The sequence below is a fragment of the Hypanus sabinus genome, chromosome 14, assembly GCF_030144855.1.
Source record: "Hypanus sabinus isolate sHypSab1 chromosome 14, sHypSab1.hap1, whole genome shotgun sequence".
Taxonomy (NCBI): Eukaryota; Metazoa; Chordata; class Chondrichthyes; order Myliobatiformes; family Dasyatidae; genus Hypanus; species Hypanus sabinus.
This window is the reverse complement of record NC_082719.1, coordinates 43124891-43142254: the sequence shown is the minus strand read 5'-3', so window position 1 is coordinate 43142254 and position 17364 is coordinate 43124891. Positions and strand designations below refer to the sequence as shown.

At 42.1% G+C, this 17364-nt stretch overlaps 1 protein-coding gene across 3 annotated transcripts in view; it reads right to left on the bottom strand.

Annotated features, from left to right (window-relative positions):
* Positions 1-17364, bottom strand: part of tbc1d1 (TBC1 (tre-2/USP6, BUB2, cdc16) domain family, member 1) — a 244658-nt gene that overhangs the window by 35866 nt on the left and 191428 nt on the right. The window lies entirely within an intron of this gene.

Here is a 17364-nt window from a genome sequence, read left to right as displayed (position 1 = left end):
CTCAATGTATTTACAGTGGTTCTGAAAGCCACCCACACAGATAATTTCACTTTATTTCAAGACCAATATATATGGGGGCAGAATTAGGCCATTTGGTCCACTGAGTCTGTTCTGCCTTTTCATTATGGCTGATCCAATTTTCCACTCAGCTCCAATCTCCTGACTCCTCCCTGTATCCATTCATGCCCTGACCAATCAAGATCTATCAACCTCTGCCTTAAATATACATAAAGGCTTGGCCTTCACAGTTCACTATGGCAAAAATTCCACAGGTTCAGCACTCTCTGGCTAAAGAAATTCGTCTCATTTCTGATTTAAAAGGAGGCCCCTCTATTCTGAGGGCATGTCCTCTGGTCTTAGACTCTCCCATCATAGGGAACATTCTCTCCACATTCACTCTTTCAAGGCCTTTCACCATTCGATAGGTCACTCCTCATTCCTCTGAATTCCATGCCCAGAATCATCAAACATTCTTCATATGACAAACCATTCAATCCTGGAATCATTTTTGTGAACTTCTTTTAAACCTTCCCCAGTTTCAGCACATCCATTTGAAGATAAGGGGCCCAAACCTGCTCACAATACTCCAAGTGAGGCCTCAACAGTGCTTTATAAAGTCTCAATGTTACATCCTTGCTTTTATATTCTAGTCCTCTTGAAATAAATGCTAACATTGCTTTTGCCTTCCTTATCACTGACTCAACTTGCAAATTAACCTTCAGGGAATCTTGCACAAGGACTCCCAAGTCTCTTTGTACCTCATTTTTTTGCATTATTTTCTCCATTTAGAAAATAGTCAAACCTTTCATTTCTTCTACCAAAGTGCATGACCATACACTTGCTGACACTGGATTCCATCTGCCATTTCTTTGCCCATTCTCCTAATCTGTCTTAGTCATTCTGAAGCCTCTCTACTCCCTCAAAGCTACACACCCCTCCACCCATCTTCATATTGTCTGCAAACTTTGCACCAAAGCCATCAATTCATTTGTCCAAATCATTGACATATAATGCAAAAAGAATTGGTCCCAACACTGATCTCTGTGAAACACCACAAGTCACTGGCAGCCAACCAGAAAAGACTCCATTTACTCCTACTCTTTGCTACCTGCCACTGCTTTACCCATGCTAGAATCTTTCCTATAATACCATGGGCTCGTAGCTTGTTAAGCAACCACATGTACGGCACCCTGTCAAAGGCCTTCTGAAAATCCAAGTACACATCAACTGATTCTCTTTTGTCTATCCTCTTTGCTACTTCTTCAAAGAACTCTACAGACTTGTCAGGCAAGATTTTTCCCTTGAGGAAACCATGCCGACTATGGCCTATTTCATCACATGCCTCCAGGTACCCACAGACCTCATCCGTAATAATTGACTCCAGAATCTTCCCAACCACTGAGGTCAGACTAACTGGCCTATAGTTTTTCTTCTTCTGCTTCTTCCCCTTCTTGAAGAGTGGAGTGGCATTTGAACCATTCCAGAATTAAGTGATTCCTGAAAGATCACTTCTAATACCTCCACAATCCCCTCAGCCACCTCTTTCAGAACTCTGGGGTACACACCATCAGGTCTAGGTGTCTTATCTACCTTCAGACCTCTCAGTTTCCCAAGAAACTATGATCTAGTAATGATGACTTCACACATTTCATGACCCCTGATACCTGGAACTTCCACTATACTGCTAGTGTCTTCCACAGTGAAGACTGATGCAAAATATTTATTCAGTTTGTTCGCCATTTTCTTGTCCCCATTGCTACCTCTCCAGCATCATTTCCGAGCAGTCCAATATCCACCTATGCCTCTCTTCTACACTTTATGTATTTGAAGAAACTTTTGCTATCTTCATAAATATTACTGGCTAGCTTACCTTCTTTCTTTACCTTCTGGTGGTTTTTTAAAGCTTCCCAATCAATCCTCTAACTTTCCACTAATTTTTGCTGTATTATATGCCCTCTTTGGCTTTTATGCAGACTTTGACTTCTCTTGCTAGCAAAAGTTGTGTCAAGTTTCCTATAGAATACTTCTTCCTCTTTGTGATGTATACATTCGTTACCTTCCGAATTTTTTCCAGAGATTCCTGCTATTGCTGCTCTGCCGTCATCCCTGACACTGTTCTTTTCCAATTGATTCTGGACCACTCCTCTCTCATGCCTCTGTAATTTCCTTTAGTCCACTGTAATACTGATACCTCTGGCTTTAGCTTCTCCTTCTCAAAGTTCAGGGCAAATTCGATCATATTCTGATCACTTGTTCCCTAGGGGTTCTTTTACCTTAAGCTCCCTAATTAATTCCGGTTCATAGCTTCCAGCTATAATCTTCTTTCAGCCATGATTTGGTGATGCCAACGACATCATATATACCAATCTGTAACTGTGCTATGAGTTCATCTACTTTATTCTGTATACTGCGCACATTCAAATACAACACCTTCAGTCCTGTATTCAGCCCTTTCGATTCTGACCGCCTTTAATGATTCAGCTCACCTGTTGACTGCAATTTTGCCCTATCACCAGCTTCTTTTTGTAAACCATCTACCTCATCTTCAGCACTATCATTCACCTTTTCTACCATACTACTTGCATTGAAGTATATGCAGCTCGGGACACTAGACACACCACACTCAACCTCTTGGTTCCTGACTTTGTCTGAGGTCTTCCCAACATTTGCCTCCACAACCTCTCCTCTAACTGTTCTGGCACTCTGGTTCCCATCACCCTGCAACTCAACTATAAACCCCACCCCGCAGCATTAACAAATCTCCCTTCTAGGATATTAGACCACTCCAGTTCAGGTGCAAATTGTCCTTTCTGTACAGGTCCCCTATTCCCTGGAACAGAGCCCAATGACCCAAAAATCTCATGCCCTCCCTCCTACAACAACTCCTTAGCTATGCATTAGACTGTATAATCTTCCTGGTTCTGGTCTTACTCGTATGTGGCAGGGTTAGCAATCCTGAGATCACAACCCTGGAGGTCCTGCACTTTAACTTAGCACCTAACTCCCTGACATCCCTATGCAGTGCCTCATCACTTGTCCTACCCATGTCACTGGTACCTACATGAACCATGACCTCTGGCTGTTTACCCTCCCACTTAAGAATGCTGACGACTTGACCTGAGATAGCCCAGACCCTGGCACCCAGGAGGCAGTACATCATCTGGGAATCTTGTTCTCACCCACAGAATCTCCTGTCTGTTCCCCTAACGAACAAATCTCCTATCACCACAGCATGCATCTTCTCCCCACTCCTCTTCCAAGTCACAGAGGAAGACTCAGTACCAGAGACCCGACCACTGTGATTTTCTTGTTAGGTCAACCCACCCACCCCCACCCCAGTAGTGATATATTTGTGTTAAGGAGGGATGGTCACAGGGGCACTTTGCACTGGCTCCTTAAAACCTTTCCCCTTCCTGACTGTCACCAAGTCTTCTGTATCCTGCACCTTGGGTATAACTACCTCTATATCTGTCACCCCCTCGGCCTAATGATCTGGACTTCATTCAGTTCCAACTCCAACTCCTTACAGCGGATTGTTAGAAGCTGCAGCTGGATGCACTTCTCACAGATGTAGTCATCAGGGGATCTCCCTGCCTTCCCACATCCCGCAAGAGGAGCATTCCACCATCCTGCCTAGCATCTCTACTGTCCTATCTTATAAAGTTATAAAGGGAAGGCAAAAACAGGAAGGATTTTTCTGACTGAAGCCTTGAAGAGCTAAAGCCACAAGATCACCACTCTGTCTCTGTCCACCCAGAAAATGGCCGGGGTGCTTGCCCCACCTTCCTTTAATTTGATCTTGCTAATCAATCCCAAGCACCGATCGGCTGTTGGCTAAATCTTTCCCATGTGACAATAATAACCAACTCCATAATTTTCAGAAGTTTGGCTTGTCACTGGGGCTAGCATATAAATTCATATTCTATGTTACATGCAAGTTTACCAAGCAGAACTGGCACTATTGTTTAATGGAAGCAACTTGGACAATGTGGTAGCTCGGGTGGTTGAGTTGTTCTCCAAACTTGGCATTTTACTTGCAAGTAAATTGCAAAGATTGCAGAACAACTCAATCCAACCGTTACAGGCTAAATGCCAATCCATCATCCATGTACAAAATATAATTACGTTCCACACCCATCCTGATTTGAAGAGATACTGCTGCCAACTGCATACATATGATGAACTGGAAGCACTGAAAGGCCAGTGTAAACCAAGCAAGTCAGAAAGACATGTAACAATGATTACAATTTACACATTAGCAGATGTTACAATTTGACACAGCTAAAACTTATAGAGCTTTATCCAGTTTCATTAACCATTTCATTAACTAAACTTCTGCTTAGTTGGTAAAGTAAGTGAATTAGACTGAACAGGATCGATTGAACAACTACCAACACAACAATGCAAGGAAAGGAAGCATTAAACAAACCAACTGCCTTTGGGGAAACGTTACTGTGTCACAGGGGTTAGTGATAGACAAGGACAGACGGTTCCCAGATTTTTTCTGTGTCCTATTTCCACGTACATACTGAAGGCCATAGCCCACCTCACCCCCTTTTCCTAGATCGAGATCGCTGCATTATCTGTAATTTGTCTGACTGTCTGCTAAATGTCTAAGATTAGAAGAGCAGAACTTTCCTCAAACTGAACATAATGAAAGCAGACACCATATCTTCAGTGCCAGGAACAACCTCTACTTCCTAGCCAATGACATCATCTCTCTTCCAAAATGTGGACGAAATTGATCCAGACTGTTCACAAACTTACTTACACATTCCATTCATGTCAATAGAAATATAAAAAATAGGACCAATTACATGTCAAAACCGCTCCACTATTTAAAACGATCCTGGTAAACTTATAAGACAACTTATTACTATCTTAATTACAAGACATAATACATAAGAGCAGAAGTAGGCCATTTGGCCCATCGAGTCTGCCCTGTCATTTCATCATGGCTGATCCATTTCTCTTCTCAGCCCCAATTATACAGCTATTCTTCACCTCTGCTTACTCTTGGTAACCACAAGATTAGTCAAAACTCTGTTGCTCTTTTCCTAACTCATTTCACCAGCATGATTCCTGGAAAGTGACACTTGTCCGAGACGCTCTTGACATCATGAGATCACCTGGAAACTTGCATCATTCTTCTGGGACTTGGAGTAGATATGGGGATATCCTTTGCCCGGTTTGGTTGTCTGGATTCAGGGATTATGGTCTCAACTGAAGGGATCAACCATTCAGCGGAGACAAGGATAAATTTATTCCCCCCATCATCCACCATAGGGTAGGGATCTTTTGAATTTGATGCCAGAGGCCTGTGGAAGTCCATCTGCCAAGAACACTCAAGAAAGAGGTCATAGGTTATTGGCTATTAAAAGAACCAAGGGATACAGGCAGGTAAAGGAAAGTACCACTGAGATAAAGGATCAGCCAAGCACAAGGACCAAATAGCCAGCACTCTCTTTTATTGCTTTTACCCTCTGAATCACGGAGATATGGGTGAAGAAGTGGCAGGTGGAATGTAGTATAGGCAAGGGTATAGCCATGTACTTTGGAATAAAGGCATACACTATTCTGTAAAAGAGGACAAAATTCAGAAATTAGAGGTGCAAACAGACTTGGAAGTCTCCGTGCAGGATTCCCTAAAGGTCAAATTACAGGTTGAACACGTGGTAGGAAGGCAAATGCAACGTTAGCATCTATTTTGCGAGGACAGGAATGTGAACGTAAGGATGTAATACTGACGCTCTATAATAGCACTGAGTATTATGAGCAGCTTTGGGCCACTTATCTAAGAAAGGCCGTGCTGGCATTGGAGAAGGTCCCTAGGAGGCTCCTGAGAGTGATCCCAGGATTGAAACGGTTAACACATCAGGAGCATTTGATGCCTCTGGGCCTTCCCTGTACTCAGTGGAGTTCAGAAGAATGGGGGGTGAGGGGGGGAAGGTTGTCTCACTGAAGCATATTTAATATTGTAAGGCCCAGATAGAGTGGAAGCGGAGATGGTATTTCTTGTAGAGGGGGATGTCTATGACCAGACAGCATAGCCTAAAAATTCAAAGATGTTCATTTAGAACAGAAACAAAGAAGAATTTATTTAGCCTGTGGGTGGGGATCTGTGGAACTCATTGCCATAGACAATTGTGGAGGCCAAGTCATTGAGAATACTTAAAGTGGACTTGATAGATTCTTGATTAGTCAGGGCAAAAAAAAGGTTACAGGGTGAAGGCAGGAGAATGGGGTTGAGGGGTAGTCAATCAGTCACGATGGAATGGCAGAGCAGACTCGAAGAAACCAATAGCCTTGGTCACAGAAACAGACCGTTCAGTCCAACTCATCCAGATAACTGCAATGCTTATCTGCTCTTATCTTATTTGTCTGCATTGGACATGCCACCCATTACTTGTCTCCCAGCTAAGTACCTGCCCAAATGTCTTTTAAATGTTGTAATTAATGACACCTACTACTTCCTTTAACAGCTCATTCCATTTCAAACATACAAAATACAGCTTAGTACAGACCCTTCAGTGAACATTGTTCTGTGGACATTTTAACCTACTCAAAAGGTCAATGCAACCCTTTCCTCCTACATAACCTCCATTTATTTATCATCCATTTGACCACCATCCTTTGTGTGAAAAACAGATTCTTCATATCCCAGAATTTACTGACCTGCAATGGCGCTCTGTTCAGCAAAGCCATCTTATTCAATTTTTCATCCTTACTTTCAAATCCCTAAGTTGTCCCAACTCCCCTTCTGCCTATGGCTCTCCTGTCCCTCAGGTATGTGAGTAACAAGCTGCAGTCACAGGCTTCAGAAATATTTGGCCTCAGTATTGTTCCACCATTCCTTTGGTTTCTGAGGCTCTAAATGGAACTTTCTCCATTTTTTCTGCTCCTTTAAGACTCTCTACAAATCTATGTTTGAGCAAACTCTTTTTTTTGCCAACCTTACCTTGACTCTAGGATCAATTTCTTAATGAAGCAACTGTGTTTATGTGCCATGCTAAACACATAAACAAATGGAACTTGTTGACTAGATGTCAGCACAAATGGTGTCAAACAAAAATGCAACAGAGCAGGAAAGGAACTATCCTATATCCTTGAGCCTACCCACTTTGGGAGTAAGAACAGGAAGGCAGATTATTAACTGAACGGTGTAGAGTTGGGTAAGGGAGAAATACAAAGAGATCTCGGAGTCCTTGCTCATCAGTCACTGAAGGTGAATGAGCAAGTGCAGCAGGCAGTGAAGAAGGCTAATGGAATGTCGGCCTTTATTACAAAGGGAATTGAGTACAAGAGCAAGGAAATCGTCTTGTATTTGTATAGAGCCCTGGTGAGACCACACCTGTAGTACTGTGTACAGTTTTGGTCTCCAGGGTTAAGGAAGGACATCCTGGCTGTAGAGGAAGAGCAGCGTAGATTCACGAGGTTAATTCCTGGGATGTCTGGACTGTCTTACGCAGAGAGGTTAGAGAGACTGGGCTTGTACACGCTGGAATTAAGGTGATTGAGAGGGGATCTGATTGAAACATATAAGATTATTAAGGGATTGGACAAGATAGAGGCAGGAAATATGTTCCAGATGCTGGGAGAGTCCAGTACCAGAGGGCATGGTTTGAGAATAAGGGGTAGGTCATTTAGGACAGAGTTAAGGAAAAACTTCTTCTCCCAGAGAGTTGTGGGGGTCTGGAATGCACTGCTTCGGAAGGTAGTGGAGGCTAATTCTGTGGATGCTTTCAAGAAGGAGCTAGATAGGTATCTTATGGATAGGGGAATCAAGGGATATGGGGACAAGGCAGGAACCGGGTATTGATAGTAATTGATCAGCCATGATCTCAAAATGGTGGTGCAGGCTCAAAGGACCGAATGGTCTACTTCTGCACCTATTGTCTATTGTCTACCCCACTTACTGAACTATTGGCTGTTCTGGGGAGGGGCAAGCAGGAGTATAGGCTGGTAATGTTTGGAAACAGTAAATTCTGTTGGACAGATTATTACACAATGCTTTCAAACAGAAGGCCTAACAATGAGAGGTATTTTGAGAAGTACCTCTGGTAATCAAATATTTGTAGGCCATACATCTCAAATTATTTTCTGGATTCAAGCATCACAAATGAAAACAAATTCCAGTAGCAGCTACAGGTAGTACGTGAAATGAAAGTCAGCAGCAAAAAGCTGCCATGTATTCAATACATTTCAGAGGAAACGAACAAAATGCTTGAGAGTCATTTTTCAATAGCATCCTTAGAAATTAAAAATTGGGATTGAAAGCAAAGCAGGAATGGAAACGAGCTTCAAAATTAAATTCATGTCACAGCATATGTAAAACTACAATGAATTTAAACTTGTAGATTCATAAGGAGGTGACCTTTTGAAAACCAAGCCCAGAAATTATTTCAGTAGAACACAAAGAAAATACTTTACAAAAAATGTTATACATGTCAACAAAATCATGGTATTAATCATGTGGGAGGTTCTAAAAATAGAGGAGAAAAAAAGCACTAGAAGACACTAGATAACTACAGCACAGTACAGGCCCTTCGGCCCTTGATGTTGTGCCGACGCAAAGACTCAGAAATAGGCAACACAACTCCAAGCATTCAAGTCTGCGCAACTCCATTATGATAGACGATTGGGTTGGCAGGAAATCTTATTGACAAATGCTCCCACATTTAAGTTGCACAATTAACTTCATGAAACATTAAGTGAGTGGGGGAGAAAAAGCAGCTCCAGAAGCTCTGGGTGTTTTCCAGAACACCTCATGGACTTGAAGCAAGATCACTCTCTCCAATCTATTAGCAATTTCTTGACCTTCACCTCTTCAAAACCAAAAGCTTCTCCCTATGTTTTTAGTACATTTACTGTTCTAACCTCTGATCCCACCACCAGCTCCAATAACCAGCCACGGTTATCAATTTCCTTAACTTATGCACTGTGAACCTTAATTTCAATGAATCAACCCATGAACACTACCTCACTACTTTTGACTTCTTTTCGCACTCATCTTAATTTATTATATATTTCTTATTGTAACTTTTCTTTATATATTGCACTGTCCCGCCACTACAAAACAGCAATTTTCACAATACATGTCAGTGATATTAAACCTAAATGACTCTGATTAAATTCTTATGATAAACAAAAAATTGCATGTTGTTCACAATGGCCATTTATAAAATTTAACTTCAATCAAGAGCGAACTTAAAGAGATTAGCTCTATTTGTCACATGTACATTGAAAAATTCAGCAAAATGTGCCATTTGCATCAACGACCAACACAGTCCGAATGTACAGGGGGCAGCCCGCAAGTCTTACTGTGCTCCCAGCATCAACACAGCCTGACTAAACTTTTTAACCCTTACTGATCCAATCCATTAGTCTTCAGAATGTGGGAGGAAACTAGAGCACCTTGAGGAAATCAACGCGTTCACAGGATCAGCATACTAACTCCTTACAGACAGCTGTGGGACCCCAATCCCCGACACTGCAAAATATTGCCTGGGTGCTGACGTGCAGTGCCAAGTTCTTTACTTTTCAAACCTGTCCATAGGTGTATACCAAAACTAGAAATGTCACATTCCATCCTTTGTGTACAGGAGTCTTACCCATCAGTAACATCGAAGCTTATCGTGACACTCCTGCTTGTTGTCAGCTTCTCACCTTGTGGTTAATGCCAATCGAACTGTGATCAAGCATATTGTTTCTTGAGTTGCTAGATCTTATTTAGCCAGAAACAGATACCCTCGCAATCTGTTAAAAGAATGTTCAATCTTTCCTGCAACATGCAATGGAGTTTCAGTCTAAATATCCAAAATTAAGAAGCAGAAACATAGAAAACCTACAGCACAATACAGGCTCTTCAGCCCACAATGCTGTGCTAAACATGTACTTACTTTAAAAATTACCTAGGGCACCCATTACCGCTATTTTTCTAAGCTTCATGTACCTATTCCTGGAGCCTCTTAAAAGAACCTATCGTATCCACCTCCACCACTGTCGTTGGCAGTCCATTCTGCACACTCACCACTTTGTGTTAAAAAAAACTTACCCTGACATCTCCTCCGTACCTACTTCCAAGCACCATAAAACTCTGCCTTCTCGTGTTAGCCAGTTCAGCCCTGGGAAAAAGACTATCCACACGATCAATGCCTCTCAGCATCTTATACACCTCTATCAGGTCCTCCACCACTCCAAGGAGAAAAGACCGAGTTCACTCAACCTATTCTCATAAGGCATGCTCCCCAATCCAGGCAACATCCTTGTAAATCTCCTCTGCACCCTTTCTATGGTTTCCACATCCTTCCTGTAGAGAGGCAACCAGAACTGAGCACAGTACTCGATGTGGGGTCTGAACAGGGTCCTATATAGTGGCAACATTATCTCTCAGCTCCTAAACTCAATCCCATGATTGATGAAGGCCAATGCACCAAATGCCTTCTTAACCACAGAGTCAACCTGGACTTAGACTCCAAGATCCCTCTGATCCTCCACATGGCCAAGAGTCTTCCCATTAATACTATATTCTGCCAACATATTTGACCTACCAAAATGAACCACCTCACACTTATCTGGGTTGAACTCCATCTGCCACTTCTTAGCCCAGTTTTGCATCCTATCAATGTCCTGCTGTAACCTCTGACAGCCCTCCACACTATCCACAACACTCCCAACCTTTGTGTCATCAGAAAATTTACTAACCCATCCCTCCACTTCTTCATTTAGGTCAGTTATAAAAATCACAAAGAGAAAGGGTTCTGGAACAGACCCCTGAGGTACCATTGGTCACCGATCTCCATGCAGAATACGACCCAGCTACAACCACTCCTTGCCTTCTGTGAGCAAGCCAATTCTGGATCCACAAAGCAATCTCCCCTTGGATCCCATGCCTCCTTACTTTCACATAAGCCTCACATGAGGTACCTTATCAAATGCTTTGCTGAAATCCATATACACCACATCTACTGCTCTTCCTTCATCAATGTGTTTATTCACATCCTCAAAAAAATTCAATCAGGTCCCTGAGGCTCGATCTGCCTTGACAAAACCATGCTGACTATTCCTAATCATATTATGCCTCTCCAAATGTTCATAAATTCTGCCTCTCAGGATCTTCTCCATCAACTTACCAACCACTGAGGTAAGACTCACTGATCTATAAATTTCCTGGGCTATCCCTGCAACCCTCCAATCCTTGGAACCTCTCCCATCCTCACTGATGATGCAAAGATCATTACCAGAGGCTCAGCAATCTCCTCCCTTGCCTCCTACAGCAGCCTGGGGTATATTTCACCTGGTCCTGAAGACTTATCCAACTTGATGTTTTCCCAAAACTCCAGCACATCCTCCTTCTTAATGTCTATATGCTCAGGCTTTTCAATCTGCTGTAAGTCATCCCTACAATCACCAAGATCCTTTTCCGTAGTGAATACTGAAGCAAAGTATTCATTAGGCACCTCCGCTACCTCCTCCAGTTCCTTACACACTTTTCCACCATCACATTTGATTGGTCCTGTTCTCTAATCTTATCCCCTTGCTCTTCACATACTTGTAGAATGCCTTGTGATCAGCAAAATTTCATTTCTTCCAGTGGTAATGTTCAGGTTAAATATCAAAACAAATTTATAGCAGAAACAGCAAATGCTGGAAAAACTCAGCAGCTCAGGCAGTGCCTGTGCAGGCAGTCAATTTTATTTTGTCTTTAAGTTGTACTTTTTGTTAAACTGCACATTCTGGTATAAGATGGCAGCCAGATTTGCTGTCTATTGTCACAGAGCCAGTATCCAGCACCATAGTTCACCACTGCCCTTTTTGGAAGATATCCGGAGCTGATTATCTGTTATTTGTGAAGCGGGGTGCCATGCGCAATCATAATCGATTGAAAACGGACGTGGGAGCACGGAGGAACATCCGGAAATCTCCAGGAAGGCCGCCTTCATTGCTGCTGCTGCTGTGAGGTCCAGGACTCTGCTAGGAAGAACAGGCCCCCAGTCCTCGGGGTTGCATTGCCGATGGCCGTTGGCAGGTCTGTCTTAATACGCTCGGCAGAGGATGGTGCTCGGAGAAGCTGTGCCGGAGGGGATGGTCGTCGGCTCAGAGTCCGCTGCGGTCAGGTCGCTTTCGGTGTGTGCTGCGTCTGCGAGGCTGAGTCGGGCGGCGCTGTGGACGACCACAGCGGGGGTATTCCCTTCTGCCGCTGGCGTGGGATGGCGAGTCTGTCAGGATCCTGAGGACTTGTGGAAACTGTGTGGTGATTTCTTTTCAACTTACAGTCCTTTAACATCTTTGGACTATTTTTACTGTGCCCATGGTCTGTTTTTTTAAATCAATTATATTATTGTTTGCACTGTTGTAACTACGTGGTTTTGTGCAGGTCTTGTAGCTTTAGTTTTTGGTCTTGTTTGTCTGGTGGATTTGGAGCTCCTTTCCGGGGAACGTGGAAAGACGGTAGCGCAATATTAATACACAGCAGCCTCTCTGGACCCTGGATTGGGGATTGCCAAACGTTATATGGATTTTCTGGTGTAGTCTGTTTTGTCTTGTGCTTTTGTGATATCATTCTGGAGGAATGTTGTTTCATTTTTTAACTGCATTGCATTTGTGGTTTCTAAATGACAATAAACTGAATCTGAATAATCCAGCTTTGCTCCCCAAATAACCAGAACCATTTGCTATTCACTGAAAGAAAGAATGGCTGGGGATAGAGACAGTTTTCACAACATATTGAACGCTTGACTATTGGAACATGTCACTTTGCAATCTAATATTCAAATTTGTGATCACTTTAATGAAATTTAATAATAAAATTTGCATCTCAAAACTATTCCTTTGTCTTCAACTTTCCCACAATACATTATTGTCACAGGTGGAAACACAGGGTGCCACTGTACCATCTAAAAATGAAGTATTAGTGCTGTTCTGTTCTCTCCCTTTCAACATGAAAATGCTGAAATCACAATCCAACATGGAATTTGAACTAATAATAAAGAAAAAGTCACATAACCCTTCATGCTCCCATTGTTCTCCATCTCCAACTTCTTCGAGTCTTAAAACCCTCCAACTTCTTTTTGACATCCAGCTCTTGTCTTAAGCATGTTCAAGACTTTAAAATCACTCGTGTAATTTAAAAAGCATTCAACTGCCTGTGCTATTAACTTTGGAATTTGTTGCCCAAGGCGTCCTCTTTTCTTTAAGAAAATCAGCAAATCTTCAAATGCAGATTGTTAAACAAAACAACATATTTAAGATACGTACTGCAGATAAGTAGAAACCACACTGATTATTGCAGATAGTTACTGGGTTCACACCTCACATACATAGTCGAATGTTATTGAGATTGAGCCGAAGTAATAATTAAGTTTTTTGCTGAGTTATCAGTCACAGTACCATTCTTGACTTTAAAACTAAAAGAGACAAGGTGCTAGAAACATGGAAACAGAAAATGCAGGAAATACACAGCAGCTCAGACAGCTTCTGCAGAGAGAGAAGCTAGGTTAATATTTCAAGCCAATGACTTTGCACTCGTGACCACCAGTCTGAACAAATCTAGTAGGAATCTTCAGAGAAGGTGCTTGGAAATAGGAAAGGTCTGAAGGTGGAAAAAGTCAGCTAGACCAGATGGACTACATCGCAATGTTCTAAAAGAGGTAACTGAAAAGATACGAGGCATTAGCAAAGATTCTTAAAGTATCACTAGATTCTGAAATAGTTCCAATGAATGGTAAATTGCAAATTTCTCTCTACTCTTTAAGAAGTGAGGGAGCCAGAAGAAAGAAAATTTTGGGTCAGTTAGCCTGACTTCAATGGATGGGAAGATGTTGGAATCCATTAGTAATGATGAGTTTTTGGGGTACTTAGTGGCACAGAATAAAATAGGCCAAAGGTCAGCATGACTTCCTTAACCTTACTTGACAAATCTGTTGGAATTCTTTGAGAAAACATCAGGCAAGATAAATAGAGGTGTGTCAGTGGATGTTGTTTACTTACATTTTCAAAAAGCATTTGACAAGGTGCCACAAATGAGGCTGGTTAACATAAAAGATAGTACATAAAAGATACTAGCATAGATAGAAGATCAGCTGACAGGCAGTAGGCAAAGAGTGGGAATTATGGTGGCCTTTTCTGGTTGGCTGCTAATGACTAGAGGTGTTCTGCAGGGGTCAGTGTTGGAACTGCTTTTCACGTTATGGGTCAATGATTTGGATGGCAGAATTGATTGTTTTGTGGCCAAGTTTCCAGACGATGCAAAGATGGGTGGAGGAGCAGGTAGTCTGCAGAAGGACCTAGACAGATTGGGAGAATGGGCAAAGAAATATCAGGTGGAATAGAGTGCAGGGAAGTGTACGGCCATGCACTTTGTCAGAAGGAATGAGGGCAAAGACTATTTTCTAAATGGGGAGAAATTTCAAAAATCAGAGGTGCAACTGGACTTTGACTGGGAAGTTCTTGTGCAGGTTAAGTTGCAGGTTGAGTTGGTGGTAGGACAAATGCAATATTAACATTCATTTCAAGAGGACTAGAATATAAAAGCAAGAGTATACCGGTAATGCTGAAACTTTATAAAGTAATTGTCAGACTGCACTTGGGAGTGTTGTGAACAGCTTTGGGCCCCTTCTCAAAGAAAAGATGTGCTGGCACTAGAGAGGATCCAGAGGAAATTTATGAGAATGATCTTAGAGTTAACATATGAAGAACATTTGACGGCTCTGGGCCCATACTTACTGGAGTTTAGAAGAAAAAGGGGGCGATCTCATTGTAATCCATCAAATATTATGTCCTCAATACAGTGGGTGTGGAATGTATGTTTCCTAGATGGGGGAGTCTAGGGCATAAAGGCATAGCCCCCATTTAGAGCAGAAATTAGGGTGAATTTCTTTAGCCAGAATTTATTCCCTCAGATGGTTGTAGAAGTCAACTCATTGAGTGTAGTTAAAGCAAAGTTTGATCAGTTCCTGATTAATCAGGGTGTCAAATGTTACGAGGAGAAGGCAGGAGAATGGGCTTGAGAGGGATAATAAATCAGCCATGATGGAATGGCTGTGCAGGCTTGAAGGACTGAATGGCCTAATTCTGTGCCTAGGTCTTAAATGTTCCTCTCTCCACAGATACTGCCCAACCTACAAAGTATTTCTTACTGTCCTTTCCAATGTCCTGGGTATAACCTTGTCCCGACCAAACAGAGCTGGAGACACAAAACCTAATTCCTAGTCCGAGTACAGGGCATCGTTTAAGCATTCTGGTCTTTGCTCGACCATGTCAACTAGAAGTGCAGGGATTTTGGAAAACTGTCAGCTTCAGATATTACTGAATCTACAGTCCGTTTCACAATACCTGTAGAAAGCTGACTATTTGGATTGCCAATGCTACTGGAATAAGCTACAGTAATTACCAACTCCTGAAGATGATGATGTAAGAGTTGAAGCGTCCCCTCACATTGTTCACTTCAATGTGTGCACACCTCCAACAAACTATTAAAATATGACTTCTCTCTATGGAACACCGCTACAAACTGTCACAGATGAGGAACTGAGACCTGGAGATGATTACCCATGATTGCACTGAGTGGCAAACGTGCTTGAGGAATCGGTGACCTCTTTTAATTAGGAGGAGAGGCTGATAAACTACAGCCTAGCATAAAGATGAGCAAGTGGTCAAAGCTGCAGGAACGTTCACCATTCTATACCAACATGGAGCAATTATGCTCAATCTATAAATATACTTAACAATAAAAGACATGGTAAATCAGAATTGCTTTTAGTTGTTCTCATGAGGATTTTTTTTAAAACTGGTTCTCATCAGGTGCACTTTGTTTTGCTACTAGGATACAGTTCACCCTGTCAAAAAGTTAGTAGAAACCACTACTCACATAACTAAACCTGTTCTCCACAGCATCCACTTTTCAAACTATTCCCGGGATGTGGCTACCGCCAGGCCCCAGCATCTCTTGAACTAAGTGCTTTAGCAGAACATTTTAGACAACGGTTTAGTGCACGTGGATCAAACCAGCAAAGAAGAACTCTCCCTCCTTCCTTGAAGGCCACCGGTGACTTTGTTGTGAAAATTCAGATATACCACGGTAACATTCCCTTCCGATCCTGTCAGCCTGAGCTGCCCAGTTGCACCGGTGATCAAATTACCTTTATGCCTTTGGAATGTGGGAGGAAACCAGAGCACTCGGAGGAAACCTACATGGTCATGGGGAGAACATACAAACTCCTTACAGACAGCAAAGGAATGGAACCCAGACTAGAACTCGGGGACATTGCCTCAAGGTTCAGGGGAGAAGATTCAGGATGTAGATGAAGAGAAACTGTTTTTTCCAGAGAGTGGTGAATCTGTGGAATCCTCTGCCCAGGGAAGCAGTTGAGGCTTCTTCACTAAATATATTTAAGATACAGTTAGATAGGTTTTTTACACAGTAGGGGAATTAAGCATTATGGGGAAAAGGCAGGTAGATGGAGCTGAGTTTACGGACAGATCAGCCATGATCTTATTGAATGGTGGGGCAGGCTCGATGGGCCGGATGGCCTACTCCTGCTATTTCTTGTGTACTAGCCCTATAATAGTGCTATGCCAACTGCTACTACCTAAAATCATATGTCTTTGCAAATAATCTAGTAGTTTGGGTGTCACTATTACTGATAATAAATTTAATATAATTTCCAAACTCCTTTAATTAATTGAAGAAAAGTTCCCTAGATATCATGCTGGTATTTGAATACATTCACCCTAACCTGAGGATTACTTGTCCAGCAGTTTAACTACCAGGCTACCTGAACACAACTTGCCGACAGAGATGGTCTTGAGCAGTGAGCAGGAATAAAGAGAGCCAAGAAAGATTTTGCTGTTAACAAGCTCAGAGTTTTCATGCACTGGGCTGAGTGCAGAATTCTGAGTAAAATAATGCTGTGGTCTAAGAGGGAACGTAAATAATGTTAAATCTTATTCTCAAAGCCTTTTGCTTCGCTATTGCTACTGAACCCCAACCAAAGCACAGCCCTCAACATATAGCTGACCATGGTACAGGTGAGAAGGCACAGTTCAAAGTTTGAAGTAAATTTATTATCAAAGTACATGAGTGTCACCATTGACAACCCTGAGATACATTTTTTCCAGGCATACACAGTAAATCCAGGAAAATCAATAGAGCCAATGAAAGGCTACACCCAACAAGACGGGCAAACAACGACTGAGCAAAAGACAACAAACTGTGCAAATACAAAATAGAAAAACATACTAATAAATAAATAAATAAGCAATAAACATCGAGAACAATAGATGAAGAGTCATTGAAAGTGAATCGATAAGTTGCGGGAACAGTTCAGTGATAGAGCGAGTCAAGTTGAATGAAGTTATTCTCCC